Here is a 16,226-nt window from a genome sequence, read left to right as displayed (position 1 = left end):
TGTGTTGCATATGACCCAAGAGTTAAGTAGAAATGTAGAACATATACAAACGGCCAGAAGCAAACTTTAGACATAGAAATGATAACATCTAGTATTATATAATTCACCAGATGCAGTTAATAGCAGATTAGATGTTGCTGGTGTATGGGGTGGGGCTGGGGGAAGATTAGAGAACACAAAGCCATGAAGAATTGACCATATCCAAAATGAAACCATACACACACAAAAAAAATGTTTTTTAATGAACATAGCATGTCTGAGGGATAGGGTATGTTTAAAAGGTCCAATATATGAGTAATTTGGAGTTTCTGAAAAGACCAGAAGGGAAGAAATAGTTTTTTGAGAAACATTGACAAAAATTTCCAAAGAGCCAAATGAACATTATGAGCACAAGAAACATTAAACAAACCACAGGGAGCCACATCAGAATTAAACTGCTCAACTCCATTGAAGAAGAAAAACATTTCCAAAGAAGTGAGCAGGAAAAGACAGTACAAACAGAAAATGAAAATAAAGATTATGTTAGATTTCTCATCAGAAGCAGTGAGAAGACAGTGGAGCAACATCTTTAAAGGACTGGAGGGCAGCAGTCAACCTAGAGTTCACGCCTCCTCCCCAAGAAATGTCTTTCAGAAATGAAAGTGAAAAATGACATCTACAGACCAACCTACTATGCTAAAAGAATTCATCACCAACAGACACACATAGTAAGAAATGTTAAAGGTGTCCACTGACCTCAGATGGAAATCTGGATATACACAAAGGCACCAAGGACAACAGAAAAGATGCCTGTGTGGGAAAATACATAAGCTTTTTCCTATTATTTCAGTCTCTTTAGAAACGTGGGGCTAATTTTTCTAATCATGAGGCATTGTGGGGTTTATAACAAGTAAAATGCATGATGACAATAGCAGAAGGGCCTGCAGCGAAGAAATTTGAAGATGTGAACTTGAAGGCAGATTGTGGTAAGTTACAGATGTCTGCTGTAAAGCTTCAAGCAGTCACTTAAATAAGAAAAGAAAGACTAGATAGCTAATAAGCCAACCAAGGAGTAGAAATGGGATTGTATATGAGCCATGTAAACACTGTCAGTTCAGTTCAGTCGCTCAGTTCAGTTGCTTCAGTTCGACTCTGAGATCGCATGGACTGCAGCACAACAGGTTTCCCTGTCCATCGCCAGCTCCTGGAGCTTACTCAAACTTATGTCCATCGAGTTGGTGATGCCATCCAACCATCTCATCCTCTATCATCCCCTTCTCCTCCCACCTTCAGTCTTTCCCAGCATCAGGGTCTTTTCAAATGAGACAGTTCTTCCCATCAGGTGGCCAAAGTATTGGAGATTCACTTTGAGCTTCAGTCCTTCCAATGAATATTGAGGACTGATTGATTGGTTGGATCTCCTTGCAGTCCAAGGGACTCTCAAAGAGTCTTCTCCAACACCACAGTTCAAAAGCATCAATTCTTCGGCATTCAGCTTTCTTTATAGTCCAACTCTCACATCCATATGTGACTACTGGAAAAACCATAACGTTGACTAAATGGACTTTTGTTGGCAAAGTAATGTCTCTATTTTTTAATATGCTGTCTAGGTTGGTCATAGCTTTTCTTCCAAGGAGCAAGCAACTTTTAATTTGTTGGCTGCAGTCACCATCTGCAGTGATTTAGGAGCCCCCCCCCCCCCCAAAAATAAAGTTTCTTATTGTTTCCCTATCTATCTGCCATGAATTGATTGGACCAGATTCCATGATCTTAGTTTTCTGAATGTTGAGTTTTAAGCCAACATTTTCACTCTCTTCTTTCACTTTCATCAACAGATTCTTCAGGTTTTCTTTGCTTTCTGCCATAAGGGTGGTGTCATCTGCATATCTGAGGTTATTGATATTTCTCCCAGTAACCTTAATTCCAGCTTGTGTTTCAGTCAGCCCAGCATTTCACATGATGTACTCTGCATATAAGTTAAATAGCCTGGTGACAATATACAGCCTTGACATACTGCTTTTCCAATTTGGAACCAGTCTGTTGCTCCATGTCCCATTCTAAATGTTGCTTCTTGACCTGCATACAGATTTCTCAGGAGGCAGGTCAGGTGGTTTGGTATTCCCATCTCTTGAAGAATTTTCCAGTTTGTTGTGGGCCACACATTCAAAGGTTTTGGTGTAGTCAATAAAGCACAAGTAGATGCTTTTCTGGAACTCTCTTGCTTTTTCGATGATCCAATGGATGTCGGCAATTTGATCTCTGGTTCATCTGCCTTTTCTAAATCCAGCTTGCACATTTGGGAGTTCACAGTTCACGTACTGTTGAAGCTTGGTGTGGAGAATTTTGAACATTACTTTGCTAGCATGTGAGATGAGTGCAATTGTGCGGTAGTTTGAACATTCTTTGGCATTGCCTTTCTTTGGGATTGGAATGAAAATAGAGCTTTTCCAGTCCTGTGGCCACTGCTGAGTTTTCCAATTTGCTAGAATATTAAGTGCAGCACTTTCACAGCATCATCTTTCAGGATGTGAAATAGCTCAACTGGAATTCCATCACCTTCACTAGCTTTGTTCGTAGTGATGCTTCCTAAGGTCCACTTGACTTCGCATTCCAAGATGTCTGGCTCTAGGTGAGTGATCACACCATCGTGATTATCTGGGTCATGAAGATCTTTTTTGTACAGTTCTTTTGTGTATTCTTGCCACCTCTTCTTAATATCTTCTGCTTCTGTTAGGTCCATACCATTTTTCTCCTTTATTGTGCGCATCTTTGCATGAAATATTCCCTTGGTATCTCTAATTTTCTTGAAGAGATCTCTGGTCTTTCCCATTCTATTGTTTACCTCTATTTCTTGGCATTGATCACACTACGCATTGTAAACACCATGTGATAGAGCAATTGCCTTTCCAGGACTTGTCGCTACAGAAGACCTTGTACAAGGGGCCAACGAGGTATGTACAAGGATGATGTACATACATTGTACAACGATGTATGTACAGTAATGTACAGCATTATTTGTAACCATGAAAGCAGATGGAAAGTGTTAAATAAATAGTATTAGCAGTACGCGCAAAAAAAAAAAAAAAAAAGACAGTAGTAACTCCCTCGTTAAAAGCAATTCAGAAAGGAACTATGACATCTCAGGAATTTCCAGGGGACCTATTTTCCAGATGAGTTCTTCTATCCAGCTCAGTGATGGCCTTCTGATCCCGCCTTATGTCCCTGTGAGGTGGACAGGAAAGAGGAGCCAAGAGGGTAGGAGTGAAGGGGCCCTTTCCCGCCTTCACAGTAGAGGATGGGTAGAAAAGAAAAAGAAGCGAAAAGCTTTCACGTTCTAGAAAGGTGTAAGCGGAAGGCGTCCCTGGGTGGGCTCGAACCACCAACCTTTCGGTTAACAGCCGAACGCGCTAACCGATTGCGCCACAGAGACTAACGAACGACCTTCGCCTCTCAATGCCATAGAGAAGAAACGTAGCCGTTCCACGCCAGGCAGAGTCACACGCCTTTTCGTGGACAACGACACCGGCTCAAACCCTCGGACAGCCGGAGAACTGACTTCGACGCAGCGCGCTGATGCTCGTGGGGAAGCCGGGAGTCGGGCGATTCCGAAGCCAGAAGGGCAGCGGTTCATCCCCGCGGCGCCTGGGTTCCACACCCGCCGCAGAGGCAGCGCCCCCGAGACGCCTCGGGCCTGAGCCGAAGGAAGCTGAACCCCCGGTGGGCCCTGTGACGGCTCTCCGATTGCTTCGCTGGCGCCGCCCTCCCTCCTCTGGTCCGCGGTCGGTGGGGCGGGAGCGGGAACCAGGGGGTGCGGAGGTCGGTCCTAAGGGACAAACGCGACGTGCCGGGAAAGAAGCCGGCGAGGTGGGGATCAGGATAAAGAGACTTCCCAGGAGGTCTGTGCAGAGGCACGTGCCCGTTTGCGGGAGGCAAGATTTGGTTTCTGTTTTGATTTAGTCACCATGTATCAAAATTGAGAGGAAGGGACTGGATAAGAGAGCAGAGACGAAAGAAAGTCTATGAATACCTGTTGTCGTCCAGCAACAGCGCAGTGACGGGAAGGAATTTACGTCCGCCTTGTAAGAGCAAGGGCTGCGACGGCGGCAGGAGCCGTGGCGCGCCGTGATCGTATAGTGGTTAGTACTCTGCGTTGTGGCCGCAGCAACCTCGGTTCGAATCCGAGTCACGGCACTCTCATCCGTCACTCCTGACGGCTGCTTCCCTTTTACTTCGGCTGGAAACTTGCACAATTGTAACCCCATAGAGTACTCGTCTCAACGTTCTCATCCCTGGTCTGAGCAGAAGGAAACTGAAGGCGGTGGTTTCTCCTTTTCTGCTGCTGTGACATAGGGAAGCCCAGCAAGGAGCCTCCTGTGCTGTAATCGGTGGAACGCATCGTTTCTTTGTTACTCAAGACGGGCAGGATAAAGACCCGATAAAACTTGTAGCAGATAGGCGACTCCTCCTCCCTAGACTTGTTTTGCCGGTTTCTTCTGGGCTCCTGGGAATCTCTGCTCCGAGGACTTTTTCAGTCCTTGGCCATTGTTCCCTTCCTAGTCCTCGTACTAACCTCTCTAGTGCCCTTCGTTTTACACTCTCAAGGATCTTAAATGCCTGTGGGCCGCCACTCACTAGACAAACGGTATCCATCAGGCCGGGACTACTGGAGGAACTTAACAATCACCGCTTATAAGTGATGAAGAACGGTGACTACAGCACCCTCTGCTCTGACAACCAACTAGTGGAAACAGCGAACATGTGATTCTTCCGCCTGACCACAGCTTTGCTGGCGACAGACAGGAACCTTATACTGAGAGCAGGACCCAAAGCGGGGAGTTTCGGTCAATCACAAACGGAGATCAGACTTGAAGATTCCCCTAGTAAAGGAAACTGTTAGTTGTGCATGCAAAAGCTACCTTAACTTATTTTGCAAAATGAGTGAAACTTACCTTGGGCCATTCTTGTTTATGCCTCTGTAAACCATAAACAAAACAAAACTGTTCACAAAAAATGATAGGAAGTAACCACTTTTCACCATATCCCCATCACAAGGAAAACTCTGATATAACCAATCACAGTGAAGAATAAACAGTCATTGCCTCCTCACTGCATAAGCTGCTTTTAACAGTACACCTCTGAGCCTCCTTCCATAATTTGTTGGAACATTCCCTTTTTCTGAACCATCTTTTCGGGCACCGTCAACCTTTACTAATTGTTGTTTCGGTGACCCCGTGTTTTTACTTCTGCTGTATTTGGACTTTGACAGTGCCTCAACATTTTCATCTCTCAGACTGGGCCAACAAGGAAACTCCTCATCATATTATCATTGTCCCCTTTGCCTGAATTTAGTGACAATTCAATCAGCAATGAGGAATCATTAAAATCATTGTCATCGGCCTCTGTTTTGTTTGTTGATCATCACTATCCAGACTCCTTTCATTTGTACGTTTGCCTCTTCTAAAATGTCATGGAAACGCAACCATAGTGGAAATACGCTTTTCTACACCTCTTTATCTGTATAATATCTCTGACTTTATCCATTGTTGTGTAAAGCAGATGTCATTTCTCTTTCATTGTTAAGATGTATGCCATGGCAGTAACACAGCACAGTCTGTTTACCATTCACTCTATAGAGAGCATTTGAGCTGTTTCCAGTATTGACTATTGTGAATGAAGCTGCTTTGAGCATTCTCTCCACAAGAGATGTTGTGGACATAGGTTCTCATTTCCCTTAGGGAAAAAAAAACAAACAAACTAGGCGAAGAATTGATGGTACCAAAGAGTATCCTTATGAAAATTTTAGCCATGCTACTAAGATTAGTGGTATCTCAGTGTGGTTTTAATATCCATTTCTCTAACAGCTAAAAGCACTGACCGCTCCTTGTATGCTTTGTTGGTCATGTGCACATCATCTTTTCTGATGTACCTGTTCATATCTTTCATCCATCTGAAAAAAGTTGGTTGTATGTTCCTCGAAGATAGGACTTTCCTGATACTAAGAATCTGCCTGTGATGTAGGAGACCCTGGTTGGATTCCTAGATCTGGAAGATCCCCTGGGAAGGGATAGTATCCAGTCCAGTATTCTTGGGCTTCCCTTGTGGCTCAGCTGGTAAAGAATATTACTGGATGGGAGGAGGTCATTATATATTATAATCACGGGGAGGCAGGATTGTAAGCTATCTTTTGTGAATATTTTCTTCCTCTTTGTAGCTTGCTTTTCCACTTTAGTAGCATCTTTGACCGACAAGATATGGTTAACATTGTTGAAGTCTAATGTATCATTTGTCTTGGTTTTATTTTAATACATTATTTGTGTCCTGCTTAGTAAATCTTCGCCTATGACCAAATCACAAAGTATCCTCAAAATGCCTTCTACCATTGACTTTTATGTCTTGGTTTACAATGTAACTCAGACTGATTCTTGTCTGTGAGGTAGAAACAAAGCTGCCTCACCCCCAATATCGAACCTATTTCCTCTCCCTATTGAACTGCTATTCCTGAAAACCCTTTCACATATTGAGCTATGGGTTTCAAATCTCTCAAATCAGTCGGTTTTCTATTTGTGTACCCTGATACCACTTGCACATCGCTGATCTACAGGAGGTCACAGTAACTCTTATAGTCAGGCAGAGCCAGTCTTCCCGTTCTGTTCATTCCCACACCGTATGATACATTTTGCACATGTAATGATTCATGCAACCGTCACCCAGGCATTGCTTCCGCCTCTCCTTTTGCTGTGGGACACCAGCCCTTCCTCACAGGTACGGGCTGCCCCTTTGTGGCAAATCTCCTCTACTGTGGCCTCTGGGGAGACAAATGCCCAGATGCCCGCAGGGCTGGAGAACTTGCAAGAAAGATGTGCAAGTGCCAAAGCAGTTTGCATTTCCAGATGCAAGTTGAGGGGGCAAGTTGAGGGGTGCTGGTGGTGAAGGAGGGGTGAGGGGGCAGCAGGAAGTTAACTCACTTTTCAGACCTTTGATCAAGAGAAAGTTTTCTTCAGTAATTTCTAACTGTGGAAAGTACAAAACTTTGTGCTATTTAACATTTCCTCTTCTTTCTAGGGAAAGAGACTCCAATGGAGGGTACCTAATTTGCAAAGTTGATCATTGGGTGTGATGTTGAAAACGGAAAGCTAGGGGAGAGCTCTTGTTTTGTTTTGTGCACATAAAAGAAGATGAGGGAGAACAGGAGATAGAGAGAAGGGATAATAGGCTGGAGCCTGGAAACTGATCTTAGGGTCTGGCCCTGGACGTCAGATTTGGGGGAAAGAGAAGCCACTGTTGATCATATCCAGGGAAGAAGGACTTTAGTGGAAATAGAGATGCTTAAGGCCATCTTATGACATTTTACATTTATATGTAATTCTTCTTTCCCTTTTATTTCTATAGATAAGGCTCCGGTGAGATTGATTCGTTCACTTCTTTTTGGAATGCACGTTTCAATAAAAATGAGTACCATCCTTCAAATAGTCATCCATGAACCTCATAGACTCTTCTTAGATTCTACCAGCTGTGCATTAAAAGTAAAATGGGCCCAACTCAGGGACCCTACTTGGGAAAGTGCAATGAATTTTAAAGGGGTGGGTGGGAGAGAAATGAGACACTCTCAATGACACTTGCTTTCCTTGTTGTAGTGGTTTTCATATATGCTCCACACCTGCTCAATCCTTTCAGTCAAATAAGAGCAGTTGGGAAAATAAAAAGAATTCAGTTAACTGCATCCTGGAAATGTATGGAAATCATGCCTAGGGCAGCTCGAGTACTAGCAGATGGGAAGATCGGGGATTCCCTACTCACTGGTAGCCAGGCCATCCTTGTCTGCTTTGCCTATTTTGGGTAGACTGGACAAGGGGACTCCATTCCCCTTCACCAGCCAGGGGGATAATCCACCTTCATTGGTAACTCTAGATGCTGAAACTTCACAAGATTTTCTTCATTTTCTCTTTGATCTCTTTTCCGCCTACCTAATAAGAGAGGATTCACTCACTGCCTTGTTTCTCAGTCGGGACCCTTTTGGGGTTCCTTGGGGACAGGACTGAAGTGGACATCTGGTTTCCCCTAGGTGTCCCTCCTGGCTTGGGTGTTTCAGGAGCTCAGGCTGACCCAGTATGGAACTCCCAGTGGGTGGGCCACCTGGGAGAGGAGAAGGCTGTTTGCCAGTGTGGCTGGAGGTGTGGCCTCATGTATTGGACACCCCACTCAAACCCTCTTCTTCACATGCATTTCCTCCTCAGGGAAGTTCAAATAATGTAGCCTGTCAAGTTTCTCTACAGGCTGTACTCAAAGAGAGGTGAAACTCTGTAAGGGATGAGAGGAGCCTCACTGAGAAGACCCAGACTTATTCCTGGCAGCCCCTAAAGGGCAGGCTCAGAAGAGCTTGATTTCAAGGATGGAGACAAAGAAAAGGCTTCATGGCAGAAAACCACGCGATCTTGAGATGAAAATCTTCAATCCTAATGTCTAGATGAGCAGGGGGCCGAGTTGAAACCACCGCTGCACCCTGATCAGGAGAGTCATCTGCACAAATTCAGAGGCCAGGAACAGGAGAGACTGGGCACATCACTAAAGTTCTCTATCATGAGCGATTGGGCTCCCACCCTCACTCCCTGCCCGCTCTGTGACACTAGGCCCTGTGTGGAAACATCTTTTACTTTTTAAGACTGGGGGAAGGGGGATGGAGAGTTTCTCCCCGGCATCTAGTTGGAGGAAGGGTGGGGAGGTCACTAAACATGCTTCGGTCCTCAGGCAGAGTCCCATCCCGTGAAGAAGGATCCCGTCCAAAATATCAGCACTGGAGAAGTCGAGAAACCCTGGTGTAGATCAATATCCATACACCTGAGAGTCGAGAAACCACCAATTCCTGAGTAACTGGATGTGAGATCTGAGGAAAACTGTGGCGGCAGAGAGAACTCCAAGATTTTTGACCTGTGTGTAGAGAAGGATGGAGTTGGCATGGACTAAGGTGGGAAAACTGTAGGTGCAGCAGGTTGTAGGGGGAACTCATCCTCTGGGATTTTTCCCAGCAAGAACACTGGAGTGGGTTGCCACCTCTTTCTCCAGGCAGACTCCCTGGCCCAGGAACCAAAGCCATGGCTCCCGTGTCTTCTACATCGCAGGCAAATTCTTTACCCACTGAGCCATCGGGGAGCCCTATAGCCGGGAAGATCTGTTTTCAAATGGCACTCGGGTCCTCCAGCCCATTGCAGGGAAGAGCCAAGCAACTAACACCACGTGGTGGCAAAGGAAAGTACCCCTTTTACTGCAGGAGAACTGGCAGCTGATGCTCAAAAGACCCCCAATCATAGGATGGCTTTCAGGCAAGTGTAAATAAAGACAGCGTGGAGGAGAGGGTCCCAGGGTGTGTCTGATCAGCTCCCTACAGTCTTCTGACTGGTTGATGGTGAGGTAACAAGGTGAAGTTTCTAGAATCAATATCATCTTCTGACCCTCTAACCGCTAACGGGTCCACGTGCTTGTGGTCAGCAGCTTCCATCTGGGTTCTATGAAAACAACCTCGGAATACGCGTCAAACATTGTTATCCATCGATGTCCTAAAGGGAGAAACTACAGGTCCTGTGATGCTGCTATATGACTCTTTCATCGTGAAAATTGGTAGCGGGCCTCCTACCCGACTGCTGCTCTTTGTCTCTGCATGTTCTCATGCCTCATTCATCCTTGAGCCAGACTTTTGGCAACTCAAGGATGGCTCAGGAGACAGAAGTTTTTCTCCACGCCGAACTGGGGAACACTGAGGTGTGGGTTAACCGAGAAAGCCCATTCGGGGATTGCTCGACTTTGGATCCAGAATCCAGTTCGCAGTCTTGGAGCCAGACTCCCGAGAACTTTCCATTCAAGCCCTCTTGGTTGCTGCATCCGCCCGAGTCCTTCTGGACGGTAGAGATGCGGGGTGTCCGTGAGCGGTCCCTTCTCACTCCGGGCACAACGCGTCCCGCCTCCTCCGGGCCCCTGGCCTCCGCTCCAGCTCCCCGGTCCCCAGCGACCTTCTGTTCTATTCACTCCCGGGCACCTCGCTAAGGCGGGTCACCAGTCCAAGTTCTGAGGTGCGGCCGGAATGAGGCAACTTGCTCCTGACTTGGGGACCAGGCGGGACTCGGGGGTGCTGGGTGCCTCACCTGCAGGTGCCTTTTCTGGGGGAAGAAGGCAAGGGATGGCCTTAGGAGAGGATTTCTGGCAGTGACGGCGAAGGCTCAAGACTTTAGAGAAGGCGCGAGACCTCCCCGGGGGAGAAAGGGAAACGGTGATTCTCGTCAGAGGCAAGAAGACGAGTACCCGGACTGTAAATCCCTGGTGGTCTAGTGGCTAGGATTCGGCGCTTTCACCGCCGCGGCCCGGGTTCGATTCCCGGTCAGGGAAACCTTTTGTGCAGCGTTTCATCCCCTGATCACCGTGTCGAGGAAGACTACAGTCGCCGATTCTCTGACCAGTGTAGTAGGTAGATGAGACGCTGCCGGGTCGGGGGGTCTGGCGGAGTGGGCAGTCGGCGCGGTTCCTGGAACAGCTTTGCGGAGCGCGGTCTGGAAGGACAGCGAGGGCCGCGGGGAGGGCAGGGTGTTGACCGTGAGTGTCGGTGGAGGGATGGGAGGCTGCACTGTGCCCGCGGGCTGCGGGCTCACACTTAACCGGGCACCGGAGAGACTGTGGTTACGAAGGTAGTTTTTCCCAGGATGAGGCTCGTCTACTGCGCTCGGGACCTGCAGATGCCGGGTTCTCCGCTACCGCGAACCGCGTTCGTGCTCTCCGCCGGTATCCCGTGGTTCATGACAGGCGACATCTCTTCCGTGGTGCCTCGCTGTGCTCCGCTCCCCAGATCCAGAGCGGGAGGTGCACCCCCAGCCAGCGCGCCACTGCTTGGAAATAGGGTCTGCATCCCCATCTGCCGGCTTTCCTATTTCGTGACCAAAGCGTCTGGATGTGTCCTGCGTCTTGAGGCACGCCTCCTGTCTGTCCACAAGTGCCAGACGTGCCTTCTCCTGCAGCCTGCAGCCGGCCACGCGCGTGTGGGTGCGCGCGCCCGGCCCCCACCTGCCGGGCTCCGCACTGGTCCGGGCGGTCCCTGCAGGCTGGCCCGGCGGGCATCTGCCAGGGAAAGGCCGCGCGGCCCGGGTGCCGGGAAAGAGTGAGAGGCTCGCTCGGAAGCCTCGCGCTCCACAGTCCCTTTGGAGCCAGGTCAGACGGAGGCACCCCTTCCAGGAGTGCGGAGGTCCGAGGCCTGCCTCCGCCAGGAGGCTCCCGGGGCCGGCGCGCCGTATCCCTGGCCCGGCCTAGGCAACTTCCCACCCGGCTAGTCCGTCCCCCTTCTCCTCTTCCACCCCAGCCGTGTTCCTGCGGAGAGTCAGCGCTCCCTCCACGCGCCCCTTGCCCGTCGGCCGCCCACCCCCCAGATATCACCTAGCCGCCTCTCCGGTGCCTGCGGAGGGAGTTGGATCTCTCTTTTCCTGCAACGGGAGGAGAGAGAACGTGCGGACCCAGGTGGCAACCCGTTCCCTTGCCGGTTCTCTGGACTCTGCCCATCGAGGGGCCTAGCTCAGGACCCTGGGTCTCCCGCGGCCCAGGGAGCCGGCCAAGCTGGGGCCTCTCCCACTGCTCCTCAAGAAAGAGCAGGAATGTCCTCCGGGATCCAGAAGAGGCACCCGGGAAAGCATCCTGCACAAGCCGGGACACTGCGCAATGGACCCCTTCGGAGCAACGCTTCCGTCGGCGCGTCCTTCCCTCCGAGGGCTTCGGGCAGACAAGAAATCATCTAGGACGATGAGCTCTCCACTGGCTTGACTGAGACCAGAGAGAGGAAAGGAGGGTCTCTTCCAGGAGAGCAGCAGCACTGAAGCCTGTGGTCGCAGAGAGGCTTCTGGAGCCAGAGCGCCCTCTCTTCACCAGGGCTATCCAGGGGCTGTAGAAATCTCACCCGGCTGAGTCCGCCTCCTCCCCTGCTCCCTCCTCCTACACCTTCCCCCGTCTCCTACTCGCTCCTCCCGTCTTCGTTTTCTATTCTTGGTGGTCTTCGAGTGCCTCGGGACCTCTCACCTCCGCCACAGATTGCTTTTTTCCGGTAGTTCTGAGCTTCAAGTAAGGAAACGTATGCAAGAGTGCAACGAATGCTCAACAGTGGTGACCCCCCCCCCTTTTTTTTTTGAATCAGTAACATTATCTGAATTATCAGGATTGTCTCGTTTGTAACAATTGCATTTTCATTGTCGGAATATACTGATGTACATTTAAACCTTACATGTTGAGTAATGAATGGGTTCTGCTATTTCCTTATGAATAATGATGTGCAGAAGAATATTCTTACACATACATCCTTGGCAATTCTGTAGGATAGAGACTGTTCTTTTATTTATCAGAGGACACTTGCAGGTAGAAAGGTAGAAACTGGCCAGCGAGGTGGTGACTGGGAGGCACGCCAAATGCTGCTCCGTCACAGCCCTGGGGCTCCGTACAGTCCCAGTTCCCACGACTCCTTAAATTATCTTCTGCTCAGGGCTGCCTTCGGATTATAGTCCCTTTTCTTACTCCTTGTGGGTAGAACCACGACATAACTGGACTTGGCGCGTGGAGCAGGCAAAACCAAGCAGTGAAAAGTCTGGGATGAAAAAGTAACATGAGCACGATGCATTGGCCGGGAATCGAACCCGGGTCTCCCGCGTGGGAGGCGAGAATTCTACCACTGAACCACCAATGCCCCGCTCGTTTGACGTTCTGACGGCTCTCCGCAGAATCTCCAAAGCGACTGCGACACCCTCGGCGGGCAAACAAAAGAGATTCCGAAAGAGGCTTACACCGCTGTGTTTGGAAGACAGAGTTCACAGACTGACAGGCACTCGAAGCAAAGGCTTGCCAAGACAGGTTACAATCATGCAACAGCGTAAAGTGGGAACATTCAAGTGAAAATATAAAAATATCGGCGTTATTGGCTCACACCACAACTCTGAGAAAGACTCTTTTATAACCATACCACAGACCCATGCAGAAGATACATCGGAAATCCATCCAGATCCCTTGTTTATGACCCTCAGCCTCAGATTCTTACCTTAGAGGATCTGAGAAAATTATTCAACTTGCTAGGTTAGGCAAGTGAAATTCTAATCCACGTATGAAATAAGAAACAGAGGCAGAATCAGACTGTAATCAGAGGACGGAAAGGGCCAGAATCTAAATAGAGATAATGAAGAAATACACCATTTTTTTGGTATAAAATAGCGAGGCAGTCTTGTAAGCATTACAACAATAATATGTGTCAGCTTTCTAAGGTGTTCAAAGCATTTCGATGGATACGTGATATGCATAACCATTTAAAGATTAATTAATACTGTTTGCAACCAATGTTTGATTAAATGGAAGCATCTGATCTCCTAAACTGGACTCTGTGTTGTGCTGAGTTTTAGCATTTGAGACTCTGAGATGCATATGGGGCGTACGTAGGCTTTGGTGTTTTGGTTGTATAAGGAACAGACTAAATTCCAGAAAAGTATTGATAGGTGAAATGTTAACATGTTGGTCCTCTGATGAGACTGAAGTACAGAGTGATGTCTTTCCCTACTTCTCCCTAATGTATTTACACCAAGGCTTTGGTGGTTCAGTGGTAGAATTCTTGCCTCCTGCACTGGAGATTTGGGTTCGATTCCTGAGCTAATCCATGTGGGATTTCTTGTCGCCTCACCCAAAACTTAGGTTTCCACCAATACCTAAGGCGGTATGATGGAGGAAAATAGCAACAGGTACCACTCATTGTAACTCTTAGAAAGTGCTCTGAACATCACATATTTTGCAGCCCTCACATACTGCGAAGAGATCATGTCTTTGAAGCTCCAAGTGTGTTTGCTGAATCCCTGGTTTTGCAAAACTTGAAACTACAACCATTATTACTTTTATCCTATCTTCTAGAAATGAAGATCAGGGAAAGACAGTAGCTGTAGCGGGAGAAGTGTTAGGAGTCCAGGAAGAAGGATGCTTTGTCGGAGCAGTTCCTTCGCAGATACAAGAAACTGGAGAGTGGAGCTTCTGACCTTCCTCGTGAGGTAGATCCCAGTTCTCAGATCTTGGTAAAATTCCAGATAGGAAACAATTTGTCTAGCCCAAGGATATTGACCAGAGAAAAGCGGAGAGCCGACCAAAAGACATATGCATTGGCCGGGAATCGAACCCGGGTCTCCCGCGTGGGAGGCGAGAATTCTACCACTGAACCACCAATGCCTTGGTTTTTTACGGTGGACTAGGTCTCCTCAGGAAGTGGCTCAGGAAGGACTTTTTTTTTTTTTTGGAACAGGTTTCTTCGGTAGAGAGGTAGAGAAAAACTTAAGGGGGAAAAAAAAAAACGACAAAAAAAAGCACCCGGTTAGTTAGGCATTCTCTGTTGGTTATACTGGACATAAACTTCTGTGCCAGGAGGATGAGAGAGTATATACAAAGAGGCTAACAAGATCTGATTTGGACAAAAGGGTGGCTGGTGGTGAGGGTAAACACACCAGGTAAGGGTCGGAACGGATTTGGGTGTGTTCTGGTGACTGACGGAAACACTCGAGAGACAGTGCCCACTGCTCTTAGGCAGACGCTGTGCCTGGGTCTGCTCATAGAGAGCTGAAGCGGAGGGTGGTATGTGATGCTGAAAGGGAGCTCGATGGTGTGTTGCATTTTAGCATTTGTGACTCTCAGACGTATAGGAGGCATTGACTTGTGAATTAGGAGTTGTGAGTTGAAAGTGCAGGTTTGCAGTTTAGAAAAAGGTGCGGGAATACATGTCGATCTGGTTGATGGGGGTGGTAAATGAAAGCATGCTGGCCAGAGGCGGTGTGAACCCTGGTGTTGGACAGAGGGCAGACACAGCCAAAGTTCTTCAAGGTCGAGGTGATGGTCAATTTCCTTGTTGAGCTCAAGTTTATGACTCAGCCTCCACCTAGCTTGGCTTCTCAGCAAGAGAACCATAACTGCATACCTGCAGCTCCTATCTTTCAAAAAGTCATAATGATTCCTAAGTCCCAACATGTGGGGGAGTCCCCACCCCAGGTTCCTTTCTTCAGGGTAAATACCTCAGGGAAAAGTAGAGAAAGACATCACTCTGCACTTCAGTCTCATCAGAGGACCAACATGTTAACATTTCACCTATCAATACTTTTCTGGAATTTAGTCTGTTCCTTATACAACCAAAACACCAAAGCCTACGTACGCCCCATATGCATCTCAGAGTCTCAAATGCTAAAACTCAGCACAACACAGAGTCCAGTTTAGGAGATCAGATGCTTCCATTTAATCAAACATTGGTTGCAAACAGTATTAATTAATCTTTAAATGGTTATGCATATCACGTATCCATCGAAATGCTTTGAACACCTTAGAAAGCTGACACATATTATTGTTGTAATGCTTACAAGACTGCCTCGCTATTTTATACCAAAAAAATGGTGTATTTCTTCATTATCTCTATTTAGATTCTGGCCCTTTCCGTCCTCTGATTACAGTCTGATTCTGCCTCTGTTTCTTATTTCATACGTGGATTAGAATTTCACTTGCCTAACCTAGCAAGTTGAATAATTTTCTCAGATCCTCTAAGGTAAGAATCTGAGGCTGAGGGTCATAAACAAGGGATCTGGATGGATTTCCGATGTATCTTCTGCATGGGTCTGTGGTATGGTTATAAAAGAGTCTTTCTCAGAGTTGTGGTGTGAGCCAATAACGCCGATATTTTTATATTTTCACTTGAATGTTCCCACTTTACGCTGTTGCATGATTGTAACCTGTCTTGGCAAGCCTTTGCTTCGAGTGCCTGTCAGTCTGTGAACTCTGTCTTCCAAACACAGCGGTGTAAGCCTCTTTCGGAATCTCTTTTGTTTGCCCGCCGAGGGTGTCGCAGTCGCTTTGGAGATTCTGCGGAGAGCCGTCAGAACGTCAAACGAGCGGGGCATTGGTGGTTCAGTGGTAGAATTCTCGCCTCCCACGCGGGAGACCCGGGTTCGATTCCCGGCCAATGCATCGTGCTCATGTTACTTTTTCATCCCAGACTTTTCACTGCTTGGTTTTGCCTGCTCCACGCGCCAAGTCCAGTTATGTCGTGGTTCTACCCACAAGGAGTAAGAAAAGGGACTATAATCCGAAGGCAGCCCTGAGCAGAAGATAATTTAAGGAGTCGTGGGAACTGGGACTGTACGGAGCCCCAGGGCTGTGACGGAGCAGCATTTGGCGTGCCTCCCAGTCACCACCTCGCTGGCCAGTTTCTACCTTTCTACCTGCAAGTG

At 47.8% G+C, this 16,226-nt stretch overlaps 6 non-coding genes across 6 annotated transcripts; 3 read left to right on the top strand and 3 right to left on the bottom strand.

Moving 5' to 3' along the window:
• Window positions 1-3,335: 3,335 nt before the first annotated feature.
• On the bottom strand, window positions 3,336-3,409 carry TRNAN-GUU (transfer RNA asparagine (anticodon GUU)). The gene has a single exon. It is a non-coding gene; the product is annotated as a tRNA-Asn (tRNA).
• A 689-nt stretch (window positions 3,410-4,098) lies between these two features.
• On the top strand, window positions 4,099-4,170 carry TRNAH-GUG (transfer RNA histidin (anticodon GUG)). The gene has a single exon. It is a non-coding gene; the product is annotated as a tRNA-His (tRNA).
• A 6,111-nt stretch (window positions 4,171-10,281) lies between these two features.
• On the top strand, window positions 10,282-10,353 carry TRNAE-UUC (transfer RNA glutamic acid (anticodon UUC)). The gene has a single exon. It is a non-coding gene; the product is annotated as a tRNA-Glu (tRNA).
• Window positions 10,354-12,608: 2,255 nt separating this feature from the next.
• Window positions 12,609-12,679, bottom strand: TRNAG-CCC (transfer RNA glycine (anticodon CCC)). Its single transcript has one exon. It is a non-coding gene; the product is annotated as a tRNA-Gly (tRNA).
• Window positions 12,680-14,119: 1,440 nt separating this feature from the next.
• On the bottom strand, window positions 14,120-14,190 carry TRNAG-CCC (transfer RNA glycine (anticodon CCC)). Its single transcript has one exon. It is a non-coding gene; the product is annotated as a tRNA-Gly (tRNA).
• A 1,702-nt stretch (window positions 14,191-15,892) lies between these two features.
• Window positions 15,893-15,963, top strand: TRNAG-CCC (transfer RNA glycine (anticodon CCC)). The gene has a single exon. It is a non-coding gene; the product is annotated as a tRNA-Gly (tRNA).
• Window positions 15,964-16,226: the final 263 nt, after the last annotated feature.

The sequence above is a fragment of the Bos taurus genome, chromosome 3, assembly GCF_002263795.3.
Source record: "Bos taurus isolate L1 Dominette 01449 registration number 42190680 breed Hereford chromosome 3, ARS-UCD2.0, whole genome shotgun sequence".
In the NCBI taxonomy this organism is placed as follows: Eukaryota; Metazoa; Chordata; class Mammalia; order Artiodactyla; family Bovidae; genus Bos; species Bos taurus.
This window is presented reverse-complemented; position numbering and strand designations above follow the sequence as displayed.